The sequence below is a fragment of the Hoplias malabaricus genome, chromosome 3, assembly GCF_029633855.1.
Source record: "Hoplias malabaricus isolate fHopMal1 chromosome 3, fHopMal1.hap1, whole genome shotgun sequence".
Lineage (NCBI taxonomy): Eukaryota > Metazoa > Chordata > Actinopteri > Characiformes > Erythrinidae > Hoplias > Hoplias malabaricus.
In genome coordinates, this window is record NC_089802.1 from 79,560,430 (window position 1) to 79,575,324 (window position 14,895).

At 41.2% G+C, this 14,895-nt stretch overlaps 1 long non-coding RNA gene across 2 annotated transcripts; it reads right to left on the minus strand.

Annotated features, from left to right (window-relative positions):
• Positions 1-290: 290 nt before the first annotated feature.
• On the minus strand, positions 291-10,743 carry LOC136691188 (uncharacterized). Of its 2 annotated transcripts, XR_010801854.1 has the most exons (5): positions 10,336-10,743; positions 6,292-6,393; positions 3,760-3,826; positions 902-984; positions 291-813 (listed from the first exon to the last, which is right to left on the minus strand). It is a non-coding gene; the product is annotated as an uncharacterized lncRNA (long non-coding RNA). The 2 variants fall into 2 exon arrangements; XR_010801853.1 differs by having other exon boundaries at positions 291-984.
• Positions 10,744-14,895: the final 4,152 nt, after the last annotated feature.

The window sequence follows — 14,895 nt, forward strand, 5'->3', positions numbered from 1 at the left end:
CTACACAGTTCCTGCACCAAATCAATTGCTACATGGTTATTTTTCATACAGGAATAACAGCATATCTCACTGACTTAAGGAAGTCACAGATAAATGTGGATTTATTCTTAAGGTGGAATTTAATATTCCAGCAGCAGTTTGTTGAACAAAGTAGTCTAATGAAAGTCTTTTAAAGATGGTAGGGTCTTTTTAAGGTGACCATTTATTTGCCAAAATCATCTACTTAATGTGGAAGTCTAAATATAATGGCTGTTTTTTTAAGGTGGAATTTTTCAAGGTGTTCTGCAAAATATAATGGGAGTCGTTTTAATGTGGTATTTATTCTTATGTGACAGTTTCTATAAATTTTAACGTCATAGCCATTAAGCAGCATATAAGCTAATGTGGCAACGATATTAGCAATACGTGACAAGCCAAAATCAAAGTTCGTTCACGAACTTTCCCCCTCTCTAGTTATTATTATTATTATTATTATTATTATTATTTATAAATAGTGGAGCTCACAGGAAATCATTCACACTGCTCTGTTGTTTCTAAAGGAGCCAGTTTATGCTTCATAGGGTGGGCCTTCCACATGGGGTTAAAATAGGTTTAGTACAAAAGCTCTAAGACCTCTAGACCACTAGGTGTCAGTATCAACGCTGTTCCTTTAACATTGTATGTGTTGTTTCTGTTTTCAGCGAAATACGACTCACCAGTCATTAATTCAGTTCCTGAAGAGATTAAAGACGGAGACAGAGCTGAACTGCACTGTAGCACTAGCGGTGGATATCCAGCAGGGGGCATTCACTGGTTCGACAGCACTGGAGCCAACTGGACAGAGAGAGCCACACTGAAGATAACGGAGAGAGACGACAGACTGCTGACAATGTCCAGTAAACTGAACCTTACTGTCACTGACCTGAGTCTGGAGTCCTTCAAGCAGTTCAGTGCAAGCAGTTATCATTTGGTGACTTCACAACATTTGAGAATCTCTGTGTAGTTCTGAAAGGGACACCACAGATATTACTAGTAACTGTCTACAGGCCTCCGAAGTACAGCGCTAATTTTATTGATGAATTTACAGAGATGCTGTCTTTTATTTCTACAGACTTTGACCATTTGGTTATTGCTGGTGACTTTAACATATCGACAATCCCAGGGACTGTTTCGCCAAGGAACTGCACGCCATATTGGACTCTTTTGGCCTTTCACAGCATGTTACAGGGAGCACACATTCTCATGGTCACACGCTGGATGTCGTTATCTCAAAGAGTCTCAACATATCAGTGACTGTGAAGGACGTCGCACTGTCAGATCACTACTGTGTGCTCTTTGATGTGTGGGCCTCACCAGTCATCAGAGACAGCAGAGTTTGTGTCAAGAAAAGGATTATAAAGGACTGCACAGCTACACTTTTCATGATTAAAATGTGCACTACACCATGAGAACGGTCCAACTCTGTTGATGACCTGCTGAATAGTTTTAATACAAAAATTGTCAGTGTAATGGATGAGATTGCGCCAGTTAAAATGAAGGCCTTGTCTTGCAAACAGAAAACACCATGGAGAAATGCTTCTGTTGTTCAAATCCAAAAGAGGGCGTGTTGCAAGGCAGAACGCAGATGGCGTAAAACAAGTCTTCATATTCACAAAGAAATCTACAAAGATAGGCTACGTGAATACAACGCGACAATATGCAAAACACGACAATCCTATTTCTCTAGCATCATCAACAATAACACTAACAACAGCAAAATCCTCTTCACTGTGGTCCATAGACTTACTAACTCACCCACACCAATGGCCCCTGAATTAGTATCAACTGAGAGATGTAATGAGTTTGCATTCTTTTTTAACACTAAAATCCAGAATATCAGACAAGCGATTAGTACATCTATATCCAACAATGAGTCTGTACCCTCTCCATCACCTCATAAAAACTCCTTAGTTAAAATGTCAGAGTTCAGTTCTGTTGATAATAAAATTTTAATCGACACAGTTAATCATCTCAAATCATCCATTTGTAGACTCCACACACTACCAACCAATTTTTTAAAGAGTGTGTTTCACACTATAGCACCAGACTTACTCCACATTGTAAACACCTCACTCATGTCGGGGGTTTTTCTGAGCTCCTCACTAAAAACTGCAGTTGTAAATCCTCTTCTAAAAAAGAAAAATTTAGAATCATCTCTGATAAGTAACTACAGGCCAATTTCTAATTTACCGTTCATTGGCAAAATCCTTGAGAAAATAGTTTTCAGGCAAATCACTAGTTTCTTGTCCATTAACAGTAGCCTAGACAAATTCCAGTCCGGGTTGTGGTCTAATCACACTACTGAGACTGCTCTAATCAAGGTAATTAATGACATCCGCTTAAATACTGAGGCTGGAAAGGTATCTCTTCTGTTACTTCTTGACCTTAGTGCTGCCTTTGACACCATTGACCATAAGATTCTTATAGATAGACTCGCAAACTGGGTTGGACTCTCAGGAACAATCCTGAAGTGGTTCATTTCTTACCTGGAAGGCAGGAACTACTTTGTAGAAATAGAAAATAATATTTCAGAGAACATGCCAGTAACCTGTGGTGTCCCCCAGGGCTCTATTCTTGGTCCACTTTTATTTAATTTATATATGCTTCCTCTTGGCCAGATTCTACAGGACTATGGGGTGTCCTATCACAGCTATGCAGATGATACTCAGATTTACATAGTCCTCTCCCCAAACGACTCTGGCCCAGTTGACTCATTAAGCAAGTGCCTTGAACAAATCACAAACTGGATGGGACGCAATTTTCTGCAGCTGAATAAAGATAAAACTGAGGTAATACTATTTGGGAATAGCACTGAGAGACAAAGATTGGCTACGTATCTGGACTCGAGAGCCCTCAAATCTAAAGAACTGGCTCGGTGGATGGTGGAGCACTGAAGTGGCGCGACCGTGTAACAATTTAGCTCTCAACCCTCTGACCCGTTGAACACTTGAACAAACATATTTTAGGTCCCAAAAAGAGACGCGTCCAGGGAAAAGAGGACCCCTTGTCACTGCCGAATGGTTCCAAATTTAGTTCACGAACAGGAATGTGAAATAAGGCTGAACTAACAACAGACGGTCCAGTGGTGTAGCGCCGCCACCTTAAGTTCTCTCTATGAAAAATGGCTGAATTAACAATTCCTACTCGTGCATGTGCGTTTCAACATTAGGAGTCAGTCAGCCAGCGCATATGCCTCTTCTAGGCCGGGCTCCGTTATCAAACAAATAAATAAATGATCTGTAATGATAAAATTACAAAGTGCTCCTGTCTGGCCAGTGAGTGTAGAGACAAGGAAGTGGTCATAATGTTATGGTTGATCCGTGTATACATATATAAGATAAATAAACCATTTATAAGTAGAACCTGTGTGATTGATAGAACTGGCCACTTATTTAATTCACATGTACTCTGAGAATGTCCAGAATCAAGACCCTCTTTCTAGACAATTATCCTTTTTCTGGGTGATTATATCTTTACTGAAAATGTCCCAATCCATTTGCTTTCCAATGATTTTACATTTTTCAAGCATCGTTTTGCTCTGAAAACAACAAAAACTGTCTAGAAACATAGGAGTAATTATATAATTGTCTTTTTGCAATCTCAGAATGTGAAAGATAAATAATAGATAAATTACCTGCTATATTCATAATGATTTCACTTTAATAATAACAAACATATCATTTGACTGTGCCCAGATTTGTGTGAGCTATGTGTGGACATCACAGAATCAGAGAAACTCACCTCTCTGAGCGTGTCCCAGAGAAACAGAGAACAGGAGGAGGATCAGGACGATCTTCACAGCCATGTCCTGAGAGAATCACACACACAACAACAGGGTTTTATTCAGAAGAGGGTTTAAGATGCAGTCAGTTATTTTCACCACTGATTCTTTTTAATGTTATGAAACAGCTGTTATACTGATTCAGGGTCACTTCCATGGCCCCAAAATGGAGGACATCACACGCCAAAAAGCACCACATTACCCCACAAACAAGGATAACATAAAGGATGTGTGTTTATCGAGGGGTTAACAAAAACAGACAGAGAACAAATACGTAATAAGTCTAAACCGATTAATATTTTAAATTGGCATTAACCATCTTTAAAGAAGTAAAAATGAGGAGAGGTCAAATTAATATCAACAGACGATATTACAGATATATATATATATATATATATATATATATATATAATATATAACAGATTTCATAATGATGAGGAAGACTGTTGGCCTGTGTTAGCCATATTAACACTTTCATCATAGAATCTAATGGAAAACCATTAGCAGGTTAGCTTCCAGTGCATTTCCCTATCGTGCATGAACCTGAGAGAGTTATTCAAGCACAGACCTTACACACGTAAATCCTCTTATTTCACTCCTGCTGTCTTTAAGTCTGTAAGAGAACACAGACACAAGCTACACATTATTTTTGTCTCGTTCTTTCCCTGTTTACAGGTAAATAATCTGATCTGACTCTCCCTGCGCTCCGAGTGTGGAACAGATTATTGGAGGATAAAGTTTTTATCACAAATGTCTGCCTATTTTTTTCTGCTTTGGCTTAAACTTGAATAAAATAGCTCCTGTCTGGAAAAATGAGATGATTGGTGATGTAGGGATGAGATTGCCAATGAGCTGCTTCTCTAAGCCCTGAGTCACAGTCAGAAAACGGTGCTGGTGCCAGTGAAATACTATGATAACTAATGTGTTGACTCTGTGAAGTCAGTCTTCCTAGTTCACAAACGGCAAACAGTCCTCTTCCAGCAGTACACCCGCTAAACACACTTTTGGATTTACTGCCAAGAAGCACTGTTACAACAAAGAAATAACCTACAAACTCACATTCCCTCACTTTTTGTGTTTACTTACATTTCTAGTGATATAAATATCTGATTTGATAAAACAGTGTTGTACGTAATAGAGGTCCACAGGAGGTTGTGATGAAGCCCTTATCTACTGCAGCACAAAAGAAAATCTCAACTCAGCCTTTACCATACTCTGACTTCCTGTGGGATTAGCAGTGTTCCAGTCCTAGACTTTTAGCTGAAATACCCCCATCCCCAAGGTCTAAAACGGTCAGAGAGAAAAAGGGAGGAGACGGGATGGTGGAGGGTGCAATGTTGTTCGACACAGGGATGGAGTGAGAGTGAAGGGATATAAATGATGCTGGTGACTTCACGTAATGATTTTCTGACTTTCTGAGGAGTTTTAGGGTTTTTAGGGTTTTAGCATTCTATCATGTCCAGTGCTATGTTTATAGGGCAATTATATAAAAATTCCACAGTAAAATTTCTTCATCTTCAGGATATTAATAGTTTGTTATATTGTCTTCAGAGAGCCTTCCATATTTTTGAGACACTTTGTAAATAAAGTGATAATGTCCACAGAAGGAAGCTAAACGTGACGTTGTGTTCGTATTTCGCCATCTAGCGGCGACAGAATGCAACTACTGCAGCATTTAATGTGAAACAGCAAATCCTAATGAATCGATTGCTTATCCTTGGTGTCCCAGATGTGTATCTGAATTTTGTCACTCTGAATATTGTTTGAATTTTTTAAGCTTGAATTTTTTTTCTGAATTTATTAACCTTGAATAATAACAGTGAAAAGATGTTCTTGAAAATTCACGATTTCAATTAAACAGCAGTTATATTCAGAGGTGTAAATCTGAAGACTTAAACTCAAAAGTAGCAAAATTCAGATGCAGAATTTCAGTGCAAAAAATTCAGCGCTACAAATTCAAAGGTGGTAATATTTCAAAGTGTTATGAGACAGATTTGATTCCATAGTTCCTCACTTAAATTTATATAATTATTTATTTGGGGAGTAAACGTTTTGGCAGAATCATTAAACAAGTTTAAACTTCCCCGTTTTTAAGGAGTCATCAAAATGTCGGTTTCTATAATAAATGTCCCTCTGTCTATCATGATCTGAACCTGTCAATCACCTAATGGCCACACCCCTTTAAATATCTCCAAATAACTCTTATTAAAGGAGATAAATGTGAAGTAAAACACTGGGGGATATTCAGGATTCTGGATTTGACAGAACACAGCTGTCTAAAAACACTCGGTGTGTAATTATTTAAAATTCCCTTCTGCTCCGTTCACTCACAGAGGAGTGGGCGGGGCTAACAGTTTTAGACGTTTTTGAACCTATTTTCCAACTGTAGTCCTCCAGTCCGGTCTTATACACAGTTTATAGTTTTATAGAGTTATTTTAAGCCCAACAATGTCCGTAAAGCGAGAGTAAAGTGTGACAGCGCTGTTACTCACAGAGACAGAGACAGAGCTGGTCCTCGGACTGAAGAGCGGACCCTGAGGTAAACGCCGTCCTTTTCCCCGAGTTCCTCATCATTTTCCTGGAGTGACTCCAAACTTTGGAAAACACAAAGCATTTTTTCAGTTTCCTTTAAAACTGTGCACCATTTACAAGGATTTCATTTATAAACCTATTCACACGCTACAAAACACAGACATGATGTTTTTATTATTAAAGTGGGAAACTGGAGTTTATTTATAAAGAAATAATCGATAGTGTGTTTCTTCATGTAAAATAGATTTAGTATATAAAATACACTTCAGCTGATTTAATTAAAGACGTATTTATTTATTTATTTATTTATTGATTGATTGATTGATTGATTGATTGATTGTATCTGAAACTCTGGAGACAGAACCACCCTGTGTCTGATTGTCACGCCTTCGTCCTGTCATGTCTGTTGTCCCCGGTCATGTGCTCTTTTTAGCACATGGCTATGTTTTGTTTATGTCCTTGTCTCCGCCCTCGTCCCGCCTCCTCGTCCGTGTCATGTGTCAGCCCGTCCTCGTTATCTGTCCAGGTGTGTCTCATTTGTGTCTGAATTTAAGCCCTCTTGTGTCACGTCCTGTTTGTCGTACATTTCTCATTTCACCTTTGTTTTGTCGTGTCGTTTCTCCTTTCGCCTTTGTCATGTTTCGTGTCGAGTTGTTTCATAAGTAATATCGCTCCCGTCAGTTTGTCTGTTCCTCGTTTTGTCTAAGTCCGTGCCTCGTTTCGTTTCCTGTCATTGTTTTGTTTCCCTGTCGTCATTTAGTATCGAGTCTGTCTGTTTCTGCTTTCCCTCGTTTTGGTTTGTGCCCCAGTTCCAGTCTTTGTTTCGTGATTCTGTTATATAATAAAGTACTGTGTTTTAGCGAGTGCGTCCGCCTCAGTCAGTCCGCCTCTCCGTGCCTGACAGTGAAATGGCTCCCTATTCACTATTCCCTCTATTACTCACTATACACTGCCCTATTATAGGGAACTGAGGTCAGGAGGGTAGTGAACAATTTCAGATTCTAACTCATGCAGGTTTTTACCAAACAGCCCAGTGCATTATGGGTATCCACTTTCCACTAATATCATCTAGTGTACATGGGTTCTACACTACCTTTTGCGGTGCATTGTGGGATTGTTTGCGCACACTGAAAATTGTCCTCTATATTATCGGACACTATTACAAAATGGAGGAACACCAGAGTAGTGCACTATGTAGTGAATAGGGCACAGTTTCAGACACAGGGCCAAACTAGCCTCCTGTCTCCAGGTAACTGTAGGTGGATTGTTAGCAGTTACATTTGTTTTACCTAAATAAGATAATTTACTTTTAACATTTACTTTTGTTACTGTGCTCCTTCATTTAGCAATAAACTGAATGATATTAAACAGTGTGTAATAAACATTATATAAACTGCTGAGGCTCTCATATCTACGTCACACAAGTGGCAGAAGTGAATTTAAAAAGCTCCGGTCAAAGAAAAAATAGTCTCTTTTTTGGACAATGTATAAACACACGCCAGAAATGATTTACAAAGTGACATTAATAATTTATTTGTTTATTATTGGCACAGCCTTTTATCATCAACACTTTTTATTTGATGAGATACCTTCATAAACTACAGGTGTCTCAGAGGGACCCATCTCTGGCCTCCAGTTGTGTCCTAAAACCTGACGAGCTGTGTTCAGTGTTTATTTCCTGTTTTGTTAAGGACTGGACACAGCAGGTGGGACTTGGATACAACCTTGAGACCAAAAGGAATCTGTTTGCATTAATTTGTTTTCAAAATACGCATCATGAACACACACACACACACACACCTATGGACATTTTTGAGTCGCCAATACACCTACCAACGTGTGATTTTGGAGAGTGGGAGGAAACCCACGCAGACACAGGGGGAACACACCACACTCCTCACAGACAGTCACCCGGAGGAAACCCATGCAGACACAGGGAGAACACACCACACTCCTCACAGACAGTCACCCGGAGGAAACCCACGCAGACACAGGGAGAACACACCACACTCCTCACAGACAGTCACCCGGAGGAAACCCACACAGACACAGGGAGAACACACCACACTCCTCACAGACAGTCACCCGGAGGAAACCCACGCAGACACAGGGAGAACACACCACACTCCTCACAGACAGTCACCCGGAGGAAACCCACGCAGACACAGGGAGAACACACCACACTCCTCACAGACAGTCACCTGGAATGGTACTCGAACCCACAACCTCCAGGACCCTGGAGCTGTGACAGAGACACTTCCTGCTGCACCATACAGCTGTTTAATCTGTGCCAGAGACAAACACAAGCTGCTCCTGAATATCCCTTTTAGTGTCTGCACATAGACTTTACACATGTGCTTGTTGTCAGTTGAAGTACTTGCTAGTGATTGTAGACAGGTTTTTCCAAGTGAACGGAGGCGTTTCTCTGTTCTAAGGAAAATGCCCGTACTGTGGATAAAATCCTAGCCAAAGAGATGATACAGAGGTACAGTGTGACTTTGGTAATAGACTCAGACCAGGACCCTGTTTAACTCAGAATCTATGCACCTATCTGTTTACTGACAGGAAGCTTCACAGCCCTTCCCTTCCTCAGTTATCTGATTTTATTCAGAGAATGACCCATACACTGACAGAACAGTTAACTAAGGCCATGAAGGAAACAGGAAAGTAGTCTGGGGTAATTGCCTCATAGCAGCAGATTTCTTTGACGAAGTACAGATTAACAACACAGTCGGAACGTCAGGAAAGAACACAAACCTCAGCTCAGTCTGCTGTAAATACTGCAGCGTTTAAACACAGGGACAATTTAATTGGCTTCTTCAGCAGCTACTTTACCTTCATCAGTAATCAGGTTTCCTCTGCTACATAGCGCTACTTCAGCTAGTGCCTCAATGGCTTTCAGTTTGGATCATTACAGACTGTAACAGGCATCAATTAAAGTTTTATAAACACCTTCTCTCTGTGGAGAGAGAGCACCAACAAATCACCGGTCAGCACAACTCACACATTCATTCACACACTCACACATTCACTCATACACACACATTCACTCACTCACACATTCACTCACACATTCACTCTTACACACACATTCCTCACACATTCATTCACACACTCACACATTCATTCACACACATTCACTCTTACACACACATTCACTCATACACTCACATTCACTCACACATTCACTCATACACTCACATTCACTCACACATTCACTCTTACACACACATTCCTCACACATTCATTCACACACTCACACATTCATTCACACACATTCACTCATACACTCACACATTCACTCACACATTCACTCATACACACACATTCACTCACACATTCACTCTTACACACACATTCACTCATACACACATTCACTCACACATTCACTCTTACACACACATTCCTCACACATTCATTCACACACTCACACATTCACTCATTCATTCACACACTCACTCATACACACATTCATTCACATACTCACACATTCACTCATACACACACATTCACTCTTACAAACACATTCACTCACATAGTCACTCACACACATTCATTCACTCACACATTCACTCACACAAACATATTCACTCACACACACATTCACACACACACACACATTCACTCACACACACATTCACTCTTACAAACACATTCACTCACATAGTCACTCACACACACATTCACTCTTGCACACACACTCACTCACACACTCAGTCACAGTTAAGAACACCTACGTATTAAATCTTAAGATTTCTAATCAGCTGCAGCCTCTGTTAGTTACAGTTTACAGAAATGTTCTCTCATCAACAGAGAGCTGCAGACTCCGCTCCAGACATCACAGAGAGAGAGAGAGAGAGAGAGAGAGAGAGAGAGAAGAGAGAGAGAGAGAGAGAGAGAGAGAGAAAGAGAGAGAGAGAGAGAGAGAGAGAGAGAGAAAGAGAGAGAGAGAGAGAGAGAGAGAGAGAGAGAGAGAGAGAGAGAGTTACAGCAGCAGAACCAACCTGTTCCTTCAGCATCTCCTTCAGCAGCAGGTTCACGAGGAGCCCCTGGAGAAAAGGACACAGTGTCTTTAAATTTTAAATCTAAAAGCAGCTCCTTTTGCAGTTTCCAGAGTAAAGCAGGACAAACTGAGCGAACCCCTTTGAAGATTTCACAAGTGTGTGTGTGTGTTTTAGTTGCAGATGAAGCTGGAGTGGTTTTCCTGTTCTGGAATTGTAATGGGTAGCTTCCGGTGGGATTCATACCCAGGTCTCAGAGGGATAGACCAGTACACAACCGAGAGTGGTACCAGCTGAGACAAGATCAGACCCAGACCCTACGTGGTCAGAGAGGAACAAGGAAGAGTGAACTAATATAGAACTATTTATTTATTTGTTTAATAATTCTCTCTCTCCCTCCCTCTACTCTCTCTCTTGTGCTACCCCCCCCCCTACTCTCTCTCTACTCTCTCTCCCTCTCTACGGTCTCTCTCCCTCTCCCTCTCCTCTCTCTCTCTCCCTCTCCTCTCTCTCTCTCTCTCTACTCTCTCTCCCTCTACTCTTTGTTTCTGTCTCATTCTCCCTCTACTCTGTTTCTCTCTCTCTCTCTCTCTACTCTGTCTCTCCCTCTACTCTCTCTCGCTCTCCCTCTCTCCCCTTTCACTCACTCTACTCTCTGCCTATACTCTCTGTCCCCCTCCCTCTACTGTCTCGCTCTCTCTCTCCCTCTATCTACTCTCTCTCTCTCTACTCTCTGTCTCTCCCTCTACTCTCTCTCTCTCCCTCTCTCCCCTTTCACTCTCTCTCTATCCTCTCCCTATCTCTAAGGAGAAAAATGCTGTGGGTATAGAAGTTTCGGCTATAAGTCTTCTTAATGTGGAGGGTGAGAGTTCCTTTAGTGTAATTGCACTGCGTCTTGCTGCTTATTTGAAAGCAAACAAATTAATTGATACATCAGTACAAAAGGCAGGGGTTTCTGGCTTTGCAGGATGTTTGGAGCTTAGCAGCATGATCTGGCATCAGATTCAGACAGCAAAGAAAGAGGGATCTCCATGTCATTTCCCTAGATTTAGTGACTGCATTTGACTCAGTGCCACATAAAAAGCCTTTGGATTTTTCCAGGTGCCAGATAAGTTTACTATGCTTGTTAAAGCATATTTTGAGGACATTCAGTCTTGATTTTGTGTAGGGGAATTTATGTCATGGCAGCGATAGAAATAGGTATATTTGCTGGATGTACGATTTCACCATTAGCATTTATGATGGGGATGGAGGTAGTAATAAGGGTCTCTAAGTGGGTCGTAGGCAGGGAGAGGTTGCATGATGGTACTTGGCTTCCCCCAAATCAGGGAGATATGATTCCTACAGTACTGGAGAGACCAGTGAAGAGTTTAGGTAGATGGTTTAGTGCCGCACTAAATGATACAGAGCAAGTTCTGGAAATAAAGGCTGAATTGGTGAAGGCTGTTAATAGCTTTGATAGTTCGTGTTTGCCCGGGAGTTGAAATTGTGGTGCAGTTTGACATACTGCCTCGTATTAGGTGGATATTGACACTTTATGATGTTTCGATCACAGAAGTAGAGAGTATGGAAAGGGTTATGAACATGGCAATAAGGAAGTGGCTAGGGGTGCCGCAGTTTTTAAGTAGCGTGGCATGGTATGTGAGAGGAGTACTGGAGCTACCACTCACAAGTTTAGTTGAGAATTTAAATGTGCAAAGGTGAGTCGTGAGTTGATTTTGACAGGATTGGTTAAAGCAGAGCGCCAGTCACAAAAGCAGGAAGGAATTGGATTTCAAAAATGGCCGTGCAGGTAACCAGAAGCTCATTAGAGCTAAAGCATGTGGAAGAGCGGGCCTTGGGTCAAGTGATTTGTGTAAAGCGTTTCGTAAGGCCACATCACCAGAGAGAAGGGAAATGATGACTAGATTCATTTGTGATCAGGAAGAGGAGGCACGGTGCGCAACAGTAGCATCACAGACAAAACAAGGCCAGTGGCTTTGATGGGAGAATCTAGAGAAGTGGAAGATCACTTGGCAAGAGTTGTGGGAGGCAAGTCGTATTAAGTTTTTGCTTGGAGGAACTTATGATGTTTAATAATGTAGGTGAGGACCCTAGTTGTACATTATGTACAGGGATTGGTATGCTGAAGCATATTATATCAATTTGTAAGGTTAGTTTGCTACAGGGGATGTATAAATAGAGACATAATCAGGTGCAAAGGGTTTTAGCATGTTTGATGGAAAGCAAAGTTTTAGAGGTAAAAGTATAAATTACTGGTTGTAGTAATTAAGTGAAAAGGTTTGTGTGTGAGGGTGAACGTATTTGAGAGTGTGCACAGGCTTTAAAAATTGGTAGATATGGCAAAGCACGAGGTTGGAAATTGTAGGTGGACGTAGGTGAAAAGCTGCACATCCCAGAGTGCATTGCATTAACTACACTGAGGCTAGACATGGTGCTATACTCTGAAAGTAAACATTGTTTATTTCATAGAGTTAACAGTTCCATTTGAGAATGCAGTAAATGAAGCATTTGAAAGGAAGAAGCTGAAGTAAAATGTCAGGGTTCAGTTCTGTTAATAATGAAATTTTAATTGCCACAGTTAATCATCTCAAACCATCCACTTGCAGTCTTGACACACTGCCAACCAAATTTTTAAAGAGTGTGTTTCACACTATAGCACCAGCCATACTCCACATTGTTAACACTTCACTCATGTCGGGGGTCTTTCCGAGCTCACTAAAAACTGCAGTTGTAAAGCATCTTCTAAAAAAGAAAAATTTAGAATCATCTCTGACTACAGGCCAATTTCTAATTTACCATTCAATGGCTAAATCATTGAGAAAATAGTTTACTAATTAGTAATAGAACATGCCAGTGACCTGTGGTGTCCCCCAGGGCTCCTTTCTTGGTCCACTTTTATTTAATTTATATATGTTTCCTCTTGGTCAGATTCTACAGGACTATGGGCTGTCCTATCATAGCTATGCAGATGATACTCAGATTTACATGGCCCTGTCCCCAAACGGCTCTGGTCCAGTTGACTCATTAGGCAAGTGCCTTGAACATATCACTAACTGGATGGGACACTTTCTGCAGCTGAATGAAGGTAAAAGATTATATTATTTGGGAACAGCAATGAGAGACAAAGATTGGCTATGCATCTGGACTTGAGAGCCATAAATTTAAAGAACTGGCTTGCAACCTTGGTGTATTAATGGACTCAGATCAGTTTTAGTCTCATATTATAGTGGTTACTAGATCAGCATTTTACCATCTTAAGAACATCAGTAAGATCAGAAATTTTCTGACTAAACCAGAGCTGGAGAAACTTATCCATGCCTTTATTTCTAGCATTGATTACTGTAATGGTCCCTTAACTAGACTTCCAAAAAAGACCATTAAACAGCTTCAGCTGATTTAAAATGCAGCTGCCAGAGTCTCACTCAGAGCAAACGAAGAGATCACATCACCCCCACACCCTTCATCCTCAGATCCTTACACTGGATACCAGTCTGTTACAGAATAGACTTTAAGGTGTTATTACTGGTCTATAAATGTCTAAATGGGATAGGACCAGCGTATTTATCAGATCTGCTACAGAGATATGAGCCAAGCAGACCTCTCAGATCTTTAGGAACTAGTCAGTTAGTCCTGCCTCAGGTCAAAACTAAACATGGAGAGGTAGCATTTAGCTCCGGCACCACTCATAAATGGAACCAGCCGACTGAGAATATTAGAAGAGCCCTGAATTCTGGCTTTTAATTTAACTGTTTATTTTTTCTGTAAAGCACTTTGAATTGCTTCTGTATGAAAGGTGATCTATAAATAAACTTGCCTTGCCTTGCCCTGCCTACGCAGACCTGGCAGCTGAGGTGAGAGAACGCAGATGGCAGGCACATGTAAGACCACTGGAAATAGCTGTTAGGGGATGTGAAGCCAAGTCTGCCATAGCATCAGGGGCCGGAATTTAAGGGCAGTTGTGAAGGGGTGTGAACAGCGCTGTAGAGGTGCTGTTGTGGTGGTTAGTAATGTAGGACATAAAGATCACATGAAACTGATGGCACTGAGCATGCCTTAACGGTGCCAGTGGGGCTAGGTACAGCCTTAGTCACCAGGGAGGCAAGGGTGGATTTATGGTTGTTGATGGTAAAGGGTAAGGTTGGACTGTAAAGCTGGCTTGAAGGGGGTGGGTCTGAGACACCAGACTTCATTGTTGTATTTGAATATATTTGAAGTCTTATATTTTTCAGTAGCAGATTTTATGTTTTCAGACTTTTTGATTACATGTCTTTTGGCCCTATTTTCACCTATGGTCATCAGCTCTGGGTAATGACCGAAAGAATGAGATTGCGGATACAAGCGGTCGAAATGAGCTTTCTCTGACGGGTTGCTGGGTGTCCTCTCCGTGATCAGATTAGGAGCTCAGTGACTAGGGAGGAGCTCAGAGTAGAGTCGCTGCTCCTTCGCGTTGAGAGGAGTCAGTTGAGGTGGTTCAGGCATCTGATCAGGATGCCTCCTGGATGCCTCCCACTGGCGGATACCAGGCACGTCCAACTGGAAGGAGGCCCCGGGGTAGACCCA